Source organism: Myotis lucifugus, unplaced genomic scaffold (assembly GCF_000147115.1).
Source record: "Myotis lucifugus unplaced genomic scaffold, Myoluc2.0 scaffold_18, whole genome shotgun sequence".
Classification (NCBI taxonomy): domain Eukaryota; kingdom Metazoa; phylum Chordata; class Mammalia; order Chiroptera; family Vespertilionidae; genus Myotis; species Myotis lucifugus.
In genome coordinates this window covers 9,309,565-9,321,536 of record NW_005871066.1, presented here as the reverse complement: position 1 = coordinate 9,321,536, position 11,972 = coordinate 9,309,565, and the positions used below count along the sequence as shown (strand labels likewise).

Below are 11,972 nucleotides of genomic sequence, written 5' to 3'. Positions count from 1 at the left end.
TGGTTAGGTCATACGGGATTAGTGCCCTTATAAAGAGGCCCCGGGGTAGGTGTCTTGCCTTTCTGCCATATGAGAAAGTGAGAAGATGGGTGTCTATGAACCAGGAAGGGCTCTCACCAGACACCGAATCAAGGTGCTTTGATCTTAGTCTTCCCAGCCCACAGAACTGTGAGAAATAAATGTTGCTTGTTTAAGCCACTCAGTCTATGTCATAGTAGTTTGACTGGGCTAAGGCAGAGAAATGTATCTTTCCTTTTATCTTTAAAGTCTAAGATTTTAGAAAAGTTACTTTCAGCTTCCTAATACAATATTGGTAGTGTCACTTAGAAGTTTAGAATACACTTGTAAAAGTTGGTAAATCCTTTAACAAATTTCTTCATGATGAGCTATGAAAGTTGGAAGAACTTGTCATAGTCTAGCTTCTGGTTCTGTACATTTTAAGCTTAGTTTCTTCTTAACTACCCACTTACTTCCAGAGCTGGGTATGATAAGGCATGCTCATCTGGTAAAACCAAAACAAAACAAAAAACACAAAAAACCAACCAACCAAACAAAAACAAACCAACCCTCCAAACCCCCAAAAAAGCTATCTCTGATTGGGCCCCTGGGTCATGACCCTGGATAAGTAGTCACAGTGAATGGTAGGAATATTTCTGGAAGACATTCTTGCACCAGGACAGCTAACTATAGTTTAGCCTTATGTGGAAGTAACTGTATTCCACATAAATGCATCCCACTGAACTCAAACCAACTTCTCTTTAGTCAGATCCCCCCAAATCCTGTGTCCACTCCAGAGTAACTGGCAGGAGGACAAATAGGAAATAGGGAAAGTCCGAGTGGAAAGAGATAGTGGCCTTATCAATTACAGTTGAAACATCTTACACACTTTACAAAAACATGTGACCATGTCGTAAACCCATTACTAAGGCCCTTCCCAGGGCCTGGCAGGGTCCATGCAGGTGAGGGGCCTGAAGCTTAAAATTCATGGTGGATATTGTGCTTTCCTTCCCTATCTCTAACCTGGAAAGCTTTTCATCCTCTTTGGTATGGGAAGAATTCCTCTCTTATTTTTTTAAAAATATATATTTTATTGATTTTTTACAGAGAGGAAGGGAGAGAGATAGAGAGTTAGAAACATCGATGAGAGAGAAACACCGATCAGCTGCCTCCTGCACATCTCCCACTGGGGATGTGCCCGCAACCCAGGTATATGCCCTTGACCGGAATCGAACCTGGGACCTTTCAGTCCGCAGGCCGACGCTCTATCCACTGAGCCAAACCAGTTTCGGCAATTCCTCTCTTATTGTCTCCTTTAAATCATTTCACATCTGCTCCTCAGCTCTGGCATTGAGCTTTCCCCCACCTCTCTACTAACACCAGCAAACTCGGAACCCCAGCAACTCTTTGGTTTGATTCTGTGAAATGAGCAGCTGGTTATATCCAGATTTATTTTTTTTTTTGTTGACATATTGCAGATGTCCCTCATTTCCCTCCACTCTTTGCCCACCTCCACCCAGCCCCCAGCCCCTGGCCTTTGCCACATTGTTGTCTGTGTTTCATGGGCATATATGTTCTTTGGCTAATCTCATCACCTTTTATCCAGACCCTCCCACCCACCTCCCGTCTGACATCCATCAGACTGTTCCATGTATCCATGCCTCTGGTGCTATTTTTTGGTAGTTTATTTTGCTCATTAGATCCCACATATACCGGTAAGTGAGATCATGTGGTATTTGTCTTTCTCTGACTGGCTTATTTGGCTTAGCAAAATACTCTCCAGGTCCATCCATGCTGTTGCAAAGGGTAAGAGTTCTTTCTTTTTAACAACCACATAGTATTCCATTGTGTAAATGTACCACCACTTTTTAAAAATATCCTCACCCAAGGATATGTTTTTATTGATTTGAGAGAGAGAGAGAGAGAGAGAGAGAGACATCAATGTGAGAGAGAAACATTGATCGGTTGCCTCCATTATGTGCCCCAACTGAGGATCTGAGCTAAGATGTATGGTTTCTTCTGAGAAACTTCTGAGAGCACAATGGGGGTTCTTTTATATGTTACAATCTGTTTTTTAAAAATTGTAGCTGCTTCTAGGATTCTCTCTTTATCTTTGATTTTTAACATTTTCATTATAATGTATCATATAGAAGGTCTTTTTGCATTGAAATAATAGGGTGATCTATTAGCTTAGTGAACTTGGATGTCCAAGTGTCTTCTCAGGTTTGGGACATTCTCAGCTCTTATTTCTTTAAATAAGCCCACCCGCTTCTCCCTCTCTTCTCCTGAAACACCAGTTATTCTAATATTTGTATGTTTGGTGGAGTCCTTTAAGTCATGTAGGCTTTGGGGTTCTTTTTAATTTTTTTTCTTTGTTCTCTTTTGATTGGGTTATTTCAAAGTTCCTACCAAGTAGTTTACTTATTCTGTCTTCCACTTGATCTGCTGTGCTGTAAATTTTGTTTTTTCTACTTTATTTTATTATTTTCTTTTTATTCATTGAATTCTTCAGCTCCAGAGTTTCTTTTTTTTTATAATTAAATCTTTATTGTTCAGATTATTACATTTGTTCCTCTTTTTCCCCCCCATAACTCCCCTCCTCCCAGTTCCCACCCCACCCTCTGCCCTCACTCCCCACCCAGTGTCCTCATCCATAGGTGCATAATTTTTGTCCAGTCTCTTCCCGCATCTCCCACACCCCTTTCCCCCCCAAGAATAGTCAGTCCATTCCCTTTCTATGTCCCTGATTCTATTATAATCACCAGTTCATTCTGTTCATCAGATTATTTATTCACTTGATTCTTAGATTCACTTGTTGATAGATGCGTATTTGTTGTTCATAATTTGTATCTTTACCTTTTTCTTCTTCTTCCTCTTCTTAAAGGATGCCTTTCAGCATTTCGTATAATACTGGTTTGGTGGTGATGAACTCCTTTAGCTTTTCCTTATCTGTGAAGCTCTTTATCTGACCTTCACTTCTGAATGATAGCTTTGCTGGATAAAGTAATCTTGGTTGTAGTTTCTTGGTATTCATCACTTTGAATATTTCTTGCCTCTCCCTTCTGGCCTGCAAAGTTTCTGTTGAGAAATCAGCTGACAGTTGTATGGGTATTCCCTTGTAGGTAACTGAGTTTCTTTCTCTTGCTGCTTTTAAGATTCTCTCTTTGTCTTTTGCTCTTGGCATTTTAATTATGATGTGTCTTGGTGTGATCCTCTTTGGATTCCTTTTGTTTGGGGTTCTCTGCGCTTCCTGGACTTGTAAGTCTATTTCTTTCACCAAGTAGGGGAAGTTTTCTGCCATTATTTCTTCAAATAGGTTTTCAATATCTTGCTCTCTCTCATCTTCTGGCACCCCTATAATTCTGATGTTGGTACGCTTGTAGCTGTCCCAGAGGCTCCTTACACTATCTTCACACTTTCGGATTCTTTTTTCATTTTGCTTTTCCGGTTGGGTGTTTTTTGCTTCCTCGCATTTCAAATCTTTGACTTGATTCTTGTGCTCCTCTGGTCTGCTGTTGGGAGTCTGTATAATATTCTTTATTTCAGTCAGTGTATGCTTACTTTCTAGTTGGTCCTTTATCACACCATCGAGGGTCTCATTAGATTTCCTGTACATCTCATCAAGTTTATCGACAGACTCTAGAAGCCTCTTGAGAGACCTCAAAAGTGTGGTTTTGAATTCTATATCCAGTAGCCTGCTTTCCTCCGGTTCTGTCCTTTGTGGCCTGTTTCTTTGTCTTGGCATTTTTTTATGCTTCGCTGTGTCGATAGAGTGGCTTTCCGTGTTAAGTGTCCCAATTACCTGAGGTAGACACTCTTGGTGCACCCCCTTGTGGTCTCTGTGAGCAGTCTTGTTGTAATCAAGCCTTGATTGTTGTAGGTAATTACTACTTGACCTCCAGGCCAACTGGCTGTGAGAATCAGCTGTGTTTGCAGTGGGAGAACTTCTGTCCTCTAGGGAGGTGCTAATCTAGCCTTTGCCTGAGGCTATCCGGCAAATGGCTCTGTGCAGGGCTTGGGCGGGGTGGGTCCCACGGGATCAACAGGGCGGAGGAGGGAGCAGTTATGGCTGCTCTCAGTCCGTCCCCAGGGGCTCTGCCTCTCTGTCCCAGCAACCGCTGCAAACCTCGGAGGGACCGAAGCCAGACAGTCCCGCTTCTCCCGTTTGAGTCTGGGTCCCTAGAGACTCGCCCGGATCTGGAGCTCAGAGTCTGAGGCTCCCTCCGGATTGAAACAGACAACCGCGCCCTCAGCCACCAGCCCGCGCTGCGCGCACTCCGCACCTTAGTATTTTACTTCAGCACTGCGCCTCCTCTGATTCTCGGTTCCTCCTAGTTGTAGAACTTCCACTCAGCCAGCCTTCCTGTGTTCTGGATGATGTCCGTTCCGTCTTTTAGTTGTATTTTTGAAGTGCTGTTCGAGGCAGCAAACTCCAGCGTTAACCTATGCCACCATCTGGTTTTCCCAGAGTTTCTATTTGGTTCTTTTTATTATCCCCATCTTTGTTAAATTCTCATTATGTTGTCTCATTTTGTTGAATTGTCTTCCTGTTTTCTTATAAGGCAACTTGTTTCTCAAAACAACTATTTTCAATTCTTTTTCAGCCAGATCACAAAATTCTGTACCTTTGAGTTTATTGGAAGGTTATTGTCATCTTGATTCTCCATGTAGTTTTGTGTTGCTGCTTTTGCATTTGAAATAGCAAATACCTCCTCAAATCTTTACTAATTAGCTTCAGGTGAGATATATGTTCTTCAGTCCTGTTCTATTTGTTGTTTTCAACTCTGTATGGATACACCTGCTCCACACTTCTTGCTCCCTCTTACAACCGAATTCTTGAACTTGTATATCTTTTCTTGTTCTTACAACTCAATCAGGTTGGCTGATGGAAATCTTTTGTTTTCTATAAGGTGGTGCTACAGCTTAAGTTTATGGCTTTTCCCTTGCCCATAGACTCTGGTCTGTTTTCATGATAGCACTGTGTTCATTGGACTCGTTCTTGCTGCCGTATTTGGGAGCATGCACAAGGAGCCAACTGCAGAGGTGAGGGTAGGTGGGTGGGTTTAGCACTTGTGGTGTTGGGGGTGCCTGTGGGCCAATGAGCAGGTCCTTGAGTGAGTTTCTCCCTGATGAAGTCCTGAATACAGTCATCAGGAACCACATCCCCTTAGTATTCTTATCTGCCTCTTTCCGGAACTTCTCTCTCCCCCCAGTCATGGAAGTCCCAGTACTCTAGGTATTGCTGTAGAGAATTTTTTGCATTATAATTGTTATTGTTGCTTTTATATAACAATACTTAATCCCTTAAATTCCAATAGTGACATAGCTTTTATTCATGCTTCTTAATTGCTGTATAAAAGCCTATTTCATGAGCCAGATGTATCAACATTCATTCAACGATAGCCTATTAATTAATAACTTCTCCTTTGTTACTAGTGTTTTTGTCACCATAAATAATGCTGCAGTTACCATTCTTGAACATATACTGTTATGTACTGGTATATTTATCTCTAGGGCATGGCATCAAGTCCCAGAAATGGATCAGGTAGATTGAATAGAGAGTGTAACATTTTGGCCCTTGCTGGTTTGGCTGAGTGGATAAAGTGTTGGACTGAAAGGCCCCAGATTCGATTCTGGTCAAGGGCATGAACCTCGGTGGCAGGCTCCACCCCGGCCTTGGTCAGAGCCATGCCAGAGGCAACCAGTTGATGTGTCTCTCTCACACCGATGTTTCTCTCTCTCTCTGTCTCTTCCCCTCCCTTCCATTCTCTCTCTCTAAGAGAAAAAAGGAAAAAAAAAAGAGCGGTACATTTTGTTAGATAGCTTTGTTTTTTCTTTTCAAAGTTCTGTGTCAATTTACATTTTTTACCATCAAGATTTAAATAAATAATTTTCCCTACAACCTAGCCAGCAATAAGTAAGTGACTTTCAGATTTCTGCCAATCTCATAGGAATAAAGTAATAATCTACATTTTCCACTCACTAGTAAACTCGCCCAGCTTCCCTGTGTTGGCTATTTGGATTTTCTCTTCATATTTTTGCTCATTACTCTTTTGTGGTGTTCCTATCCTTGTCAATATGTAAGAGATTTTACATATGGCAGGTAAACCCTAGATTGAAATTTTTTTTCTTAATCTAGGATTTGTCCATTTATCTCTTGCCACACCAAAATGTTGTCATGGTTATGAGAATGCCTTCTTTTCTCCACCCTCACTCTTTTTATCACGCTCTTCTTTCCCTACCCTCTTTCCCCACACCTTTCTCTCTGTGTGTGCCTGTTTTCCTTCCTCTCTGTCTGCCTGTCTCTCTATATTCTTCTTGGTGTGAGTCTTCTTTTTCTTTCTTTTTCTCTCTTACCCCTCTCACCCCTCTCACTTGACTCCTCATTCCCTGCTTTCTAGCTCCATGCAAATACTAATTTCTAGTGCAGAGAGCACTGTATTTTTTTTACCTTGTTACTTGCAAAGACAACTAAACCCAAGAGGTTAGCAGGGCAGCACAATAAGGGGTTAAAGTAATGTGTTTTCAAAATTGGCTGAATTTGAGATCCCTTGATGAGGAGTTTTTTTATATGTGTTATCCAGCCCACCCTCAGAGATTCCAGTTTGGCAGAGGGGTGTAATATACCAATGGATAATGGATAGCTAGTATTTTTAAATCTCTCCAGGGGATTTCGGTACACCTGCATTAGCGCTGGATCAGAGAGGAAATGTGTCCCCCCCCCCCCCCCCCCCCGTGCTGGCAGGGTGCTTGGGTGATTGGAAAAGCTGGCTGTTACAGTCTCAGATAATTACTTTCAACAACTACCCGTCTCAGCAAAGACTGCATGAGGGGCTCACATGGAGTAGAAGCAATAGTAAAGTAGGTCTGCAGGACCTTATACTCCATCTCAAGTGGCAAAGGAGAGAAAGGTGAGGTTCAACTCAACCTAAGTGTGACTGCAGTGCAGCAAATGGACACAGGGGGGCGGTGTCGCCCCACGTGGCTTAGACGCTCCTGACCCAGATTCCAGGAAGGCTCTGCCTTGGTGAAGTGTTGGCTCACCACTCTACTTCTCACTCTTAGCCCCTGTCCTATACAGCCTGGCTCTCAGATGATTAAAGTTCATATGTCATTTATTGAACATGAATTATCATCAAACATTGTCCTGGGTTATTTCATTTAATCTTTATAGCAACCTGAGGTAGACCTATTATTTCCATTCTACCAAAGAGTAATGGAGGTAATTTCCTAGTGGATAGCAGAGCCAGTCTACTCAAGCCTGCCTGACTCCAACGCAAGCGTTCTTTATATTCAACAACTGCTACTTTACTCGATAACATTTAATTGACCCTGAACATATTAATAAACGCTAATTTACCAATTAATTTATTCATGCAGGGCAATTATTTCTTTTTTTCTTCCTTCTTAAACAGGCATCAGTAAGAATAACTGAGTTAGCTAAGAAGTCTTAAAGCCCATGGTGTGTGTGTTTTTGGGGTGGGGGTGTTCAATTTGTAGATTTTTATTTGTAAATTCTTTTTCAACACAATATACAACCTCATCTACAGTCTGATTATACAAGTGCTAAGGGCAGAAAGATCTAGCATAAATACATTAAATAAAGAGGCAAAGCTGTGAAATTAAGTTGTATGCAGCAGGTCTGTGAGGATGGGGGAAATGTTGGGGAAATAAAACAGAGTAAGACTAAGGAATTGGAAGGTTTTAGCTAAAGTTCTTTCAGCCATCTTTCTCTTTAGCTCCATGTTTAAGGATTCGCGTGAACTCAATGTAACTTTGTCAATAGGTGCTTCTCTGTACAGCTTCCTCGCCTGTAAGCCAATCTCCCATTATTGTCAGCAGCTCTCTCAGGTAATCTTCCCAAATGGTGCCAGTTGCTTCTTCATCAAAGCAAGCAAAAGCATTTCTGATGACCTCTTCCTGGCCTGTGCCATTTAACTTCTCACCAAGCATCGTGAGGAACGTGGTGGGATTTATGGGCCCTGGAGCTGCATTCATCATGGCATCGAGCTGAGCACCAGCTGGATTCTTCCCTAGAGAAGCAAGCTGTCATGCAAATCTTCCTTGTCAGTGAACCCATGTCTGTTCTGACCTCTTTAAACTCCTGAACCTGAGGCTGGTCTAACATGGTGAGCACAGTGGATGTTGCATGCTGGGGGTGCTTCTGAGTGGTCTTGGTTTTGCCTGTTTGTTTGACATGGTAGCTGTTTAATTCACCGCCAGACACTACAGCCTGGGCTGCCCTGCACAAAACAACCCTGCTTGCATTTTAGCAAGTAACTGAAGGAACAAAGAATGAATGTCTGATGGTGAAATAGTAGCCATGGGGTTGCCTACTCCTTACAGCTGTGCCTGGTGTCAGTTACACTGAAAGTCTGCAGACATAATGCAGGATTTTATTTGGCTAACATGATGTTATTAAAAAAATATAAATTTCAGTAGTTCTAGATGGGACGTTTGCCCTGCAGTTCATCCCAGTCCCCACTATTCCCTTTTCTTTCCATCTTTATTCTTTACTCATCCATGTTATCTGCCTGGTCTCCCTGGGGATGGAGGCACCGGGCTGATGGGTCATGGTAATGCTATTGGGAGATGAGACCTGCCTTTGGGCCATGAACCTCACCCCCCTCCAAATCCCTTCCCTCTCTCTCTTTCCCTCCAGGTGTTGTCATCTTCATCACACTGGCTGCTCTTTATTGCTGGCAGCTCTTAACACCTGCAATGGGCATATCTGTGGGTCTACTCTGCTGCTTCTAGCACCCAGCCCAGCCTTGGGAATGCCAGAGCTAAATTTAACTGCACTGCTTCATCAGATGCTTGGGTATTTTCAGCACTAGTAGCATAGTCTGGCTTAGCTGGAAGTTGCTGAGGGCTGCTGCCAAGTCACACCCAGTGTTTTGGATTGAAATTAGCCTCCAGCTTGTTCCAAGGGCTTGATCCCTCCCCCTTCCTTCTTAATTGGAGTTCAGGAGACTGAAGAAGGCAAGGAGTGGCTGAGAGGAAGACAAGAGAAGGCATACCCTGGGGACCCTTTGAATTTGCTTGGTTATTTCTTCCTTCTCTTAGCCAGTCACCTTTACAGCACATGAGTGCTGGAAGATCCTGAGCTGGAGACCTTACTCTCCAGCTAAGTACGATGAGGGTGACCCACGTGGCCAGGACTACCTCCTGATTGGTAGCTGAGAGGAGGGTTTGGTCTGCATTGCACAATACTGGGCTGCCTGCTGGCCTGTTCTCTCCTGGCCTGCTAGGACTCATTGTTCAGGGAGTGACCGGCCTTGTTCGGAGTGCCAGCATTCTTCATGTGTCATCCAGTGTCCTTTCCTAACCTGGGCATTGGTCAACAGCACTTGGTGCCCGAAAGCTTGGCCCTCAGCCCTCGCAAAGTCCCTAGCTGGTGGGACTGTGGGTTGGCAGTCCTTCTGGCCAAGAGAGCAGTGTATGTGCAGAATCACAGGTTTCCAGTGACGGTTACAAATAGAGACCTCCAGACCACAGCTCTCACGCTAGATGGGGCTTGGGATCCTCTGTTTGGAACTGCTCTTGTTACAGACGGCAAGCTGCAGCTCTCAAAGGTGGTTGTTTTTTTTCTTTCCATTTTATTTTCTTTATTGATTAAGGTATTACATATGTGTCCTTATCCCCTCATTGCCTCCCCACCCTCCCACACTCATGCCCTCATCCTCTGGTGTCTGTGTCCATTGGTTAGGCTTATATGCATGCATGCAAGTCCTTTGGTTGATCTCTTCCCCTTACCCCCGCCCTCCCCTACCTTCCCTCTGAGGTTTGACAGTCTGATAGATGCTTCTCTGTCTCTGGATCTGTTTTTGTTCATCAGTTTATGTTGCTCATTATATTCCACAAATGAGTGAGATCATGTGATATTTATCTTTCTTCCACTGGCTTATTTCGCTTAGCATAATGCTCTCCAGTTCCATCCATGCTGTTGCAAATGATAAGAATTCCTTCTTTTTCAATAGAGGACATACTAGTAAGGAAGGCCAAGAGACATATGAAAACATGCTCAAAGTCACTAATCATCTGAGAGATGCAAATCAAAATGACAATGCGGTACCATCTCACACCTGTCAGAATGGCTATCAACAAATCAACAAATGACAAGTGCTGGCGAGGATGCGGAGAAAAAGGAACCCTCATACACTGCTGGTGGGAATGCAGACTGGTGCAGCCATTGTGGAGAACAGTATGGAGTTTCCTCAAAAAACTAAAAATGGAACTGCCATTTGACCCAGTGATCCCACTTCTAGGAATATATCCCAAGAAACCAGAAACACCAATCAGAAAGGACATATGCACCCCTATGTTCATAGCAGCACAATTCACCATAGCTAAGATCTGGAAACAGCCTAAGTGCCCATCAGCAGATGAGTGGAATAGAAAACTGTGGTACATCTACATGATGGAATACTATGCTGTAGTAAAAAAGGTTGTTAGTTTTATGTCTGGCTTCTCCCCTGAATCATGTCCTCAGACCTTCGTATTTTTCATGCTAATATTGACAAGAACTAGCAATCAAGACACTATACCAGGCACATTTTAAACACTTTACATGAGTTAACTCATTTAGACCTTACACCAGACCTATCTATGAGGTACACAGTGCTATTGTCCCTGTTTTACAGAAAGGGACCTGGGGACTCAGAGAGGTTAAGTGACTTGCCCAAGGTCACACAGGATTTGGAGCTGGGTGTCCTAGTAACAGAGCTCTTAAACGTGGTGTATACTGCCTCTCATGGTGCCACTGGGACTGCCCGTTTCTTGTCCATCTCTTACATCAGATTGTGAACTACTTGAAGAAAGGGATTGTTGTTTTTTTAATTCTGGTAATAACAAATTTTATTTTTAAAATTAAATTTATTGGGAGTGACAATGGTTAATAAGATTATATCAGTTTCAAGCGCACATTTCTGACACATCATTTGTATATTGCTTTGTGTGCCCACCACCCAAAGTGCAGTCCTCTTCCATAACCGTATATTTGACCCCCTTTATTTACCCTTAATACCCTCTTCCTCTTGTAATCAACATACTGTTGTCTTTGTCTGAGTTTTTGTTTTTCTTGTTTGTTCATTTGCTGCTTTCAGTTTTATATTCCACATATGAGTGAAATCAATATGGTTCTTATCTTTTCCCAATCTATGGCTTGTCTTTTCAGAAGTTTTTATTTTTAATGAAGTCTAATTTATTAATTTTTTCATTTATGTATCATGCACTTAGATTTATAGCTAAGAAATCTTTGCCCATCATAAGAACAAAGATTTTTCTCCTAGGTTTCCTTCTAGAAGTTTTATAGTTTTTAGGTTTACATTTAGGTGTATGGTCAGTTTTGAGTTAACTTTTGAATATGGTATGATGTATGGATCAAAGTCCCCCCCCTTTTTTATGCATGTGGATATACAGTTATTTCAGCATCATTTATTGAGAAGATCATCCTTTCTCCTCTGAACTGCTTTTGCACTTTTGTCGAAAACCAGTTGTCCATACATGTACGAGTCTATTTCTGGGCTCTTATGCTGTTCCATTGATCCATTTGTCTGTCTTTACACCAATACCACACTATCTTGATATCTGTGGCTTTATAATAGCATTGAAATCAGGTGGTGGTAATCCTTCAATTTTACTTTTTCCAAGTTGTTTATTCTATATCATTTGCATTTCTGTATGAATTGTCTTTCCGTGTTATATATGATGCTAGTGATAGGTTTTTCATAGATGCTCTTTATCTAATTAAGAAAGTTTCCTTCTATTACTAGTTTGCTCAGAGTTTTTTTTTAATCAAAAATAATATTGGATTAAATGCATTTTATGCATCTATTGGGATAATTATGTAGATTTTTCATTTTAGCTTATTAATATGGTGAATTATATTTATAAAACATTGATTGACTCTTTTAAAATATATATATATTTTTTATTTCAGAGAGGAAGGGAGAGGGAGAGAGAGATAGAAATAT

At 41.9% G+C, this 11,972-nt stretch overlaps 1 pseudogene; it reads right to left on the bottom strand.

Moving 5' to 3' along the window:
• Positions 1 to 7,531: 7,531 nt before the first annotated feature.
• LOC102440040 lies at positions 7,532 to 8,522 on the bottom strand (annotated as a pseudogene).
• Between the last annotated feature and the right edge of the window lie 3,450 nt (positions 8,523 to 11,972).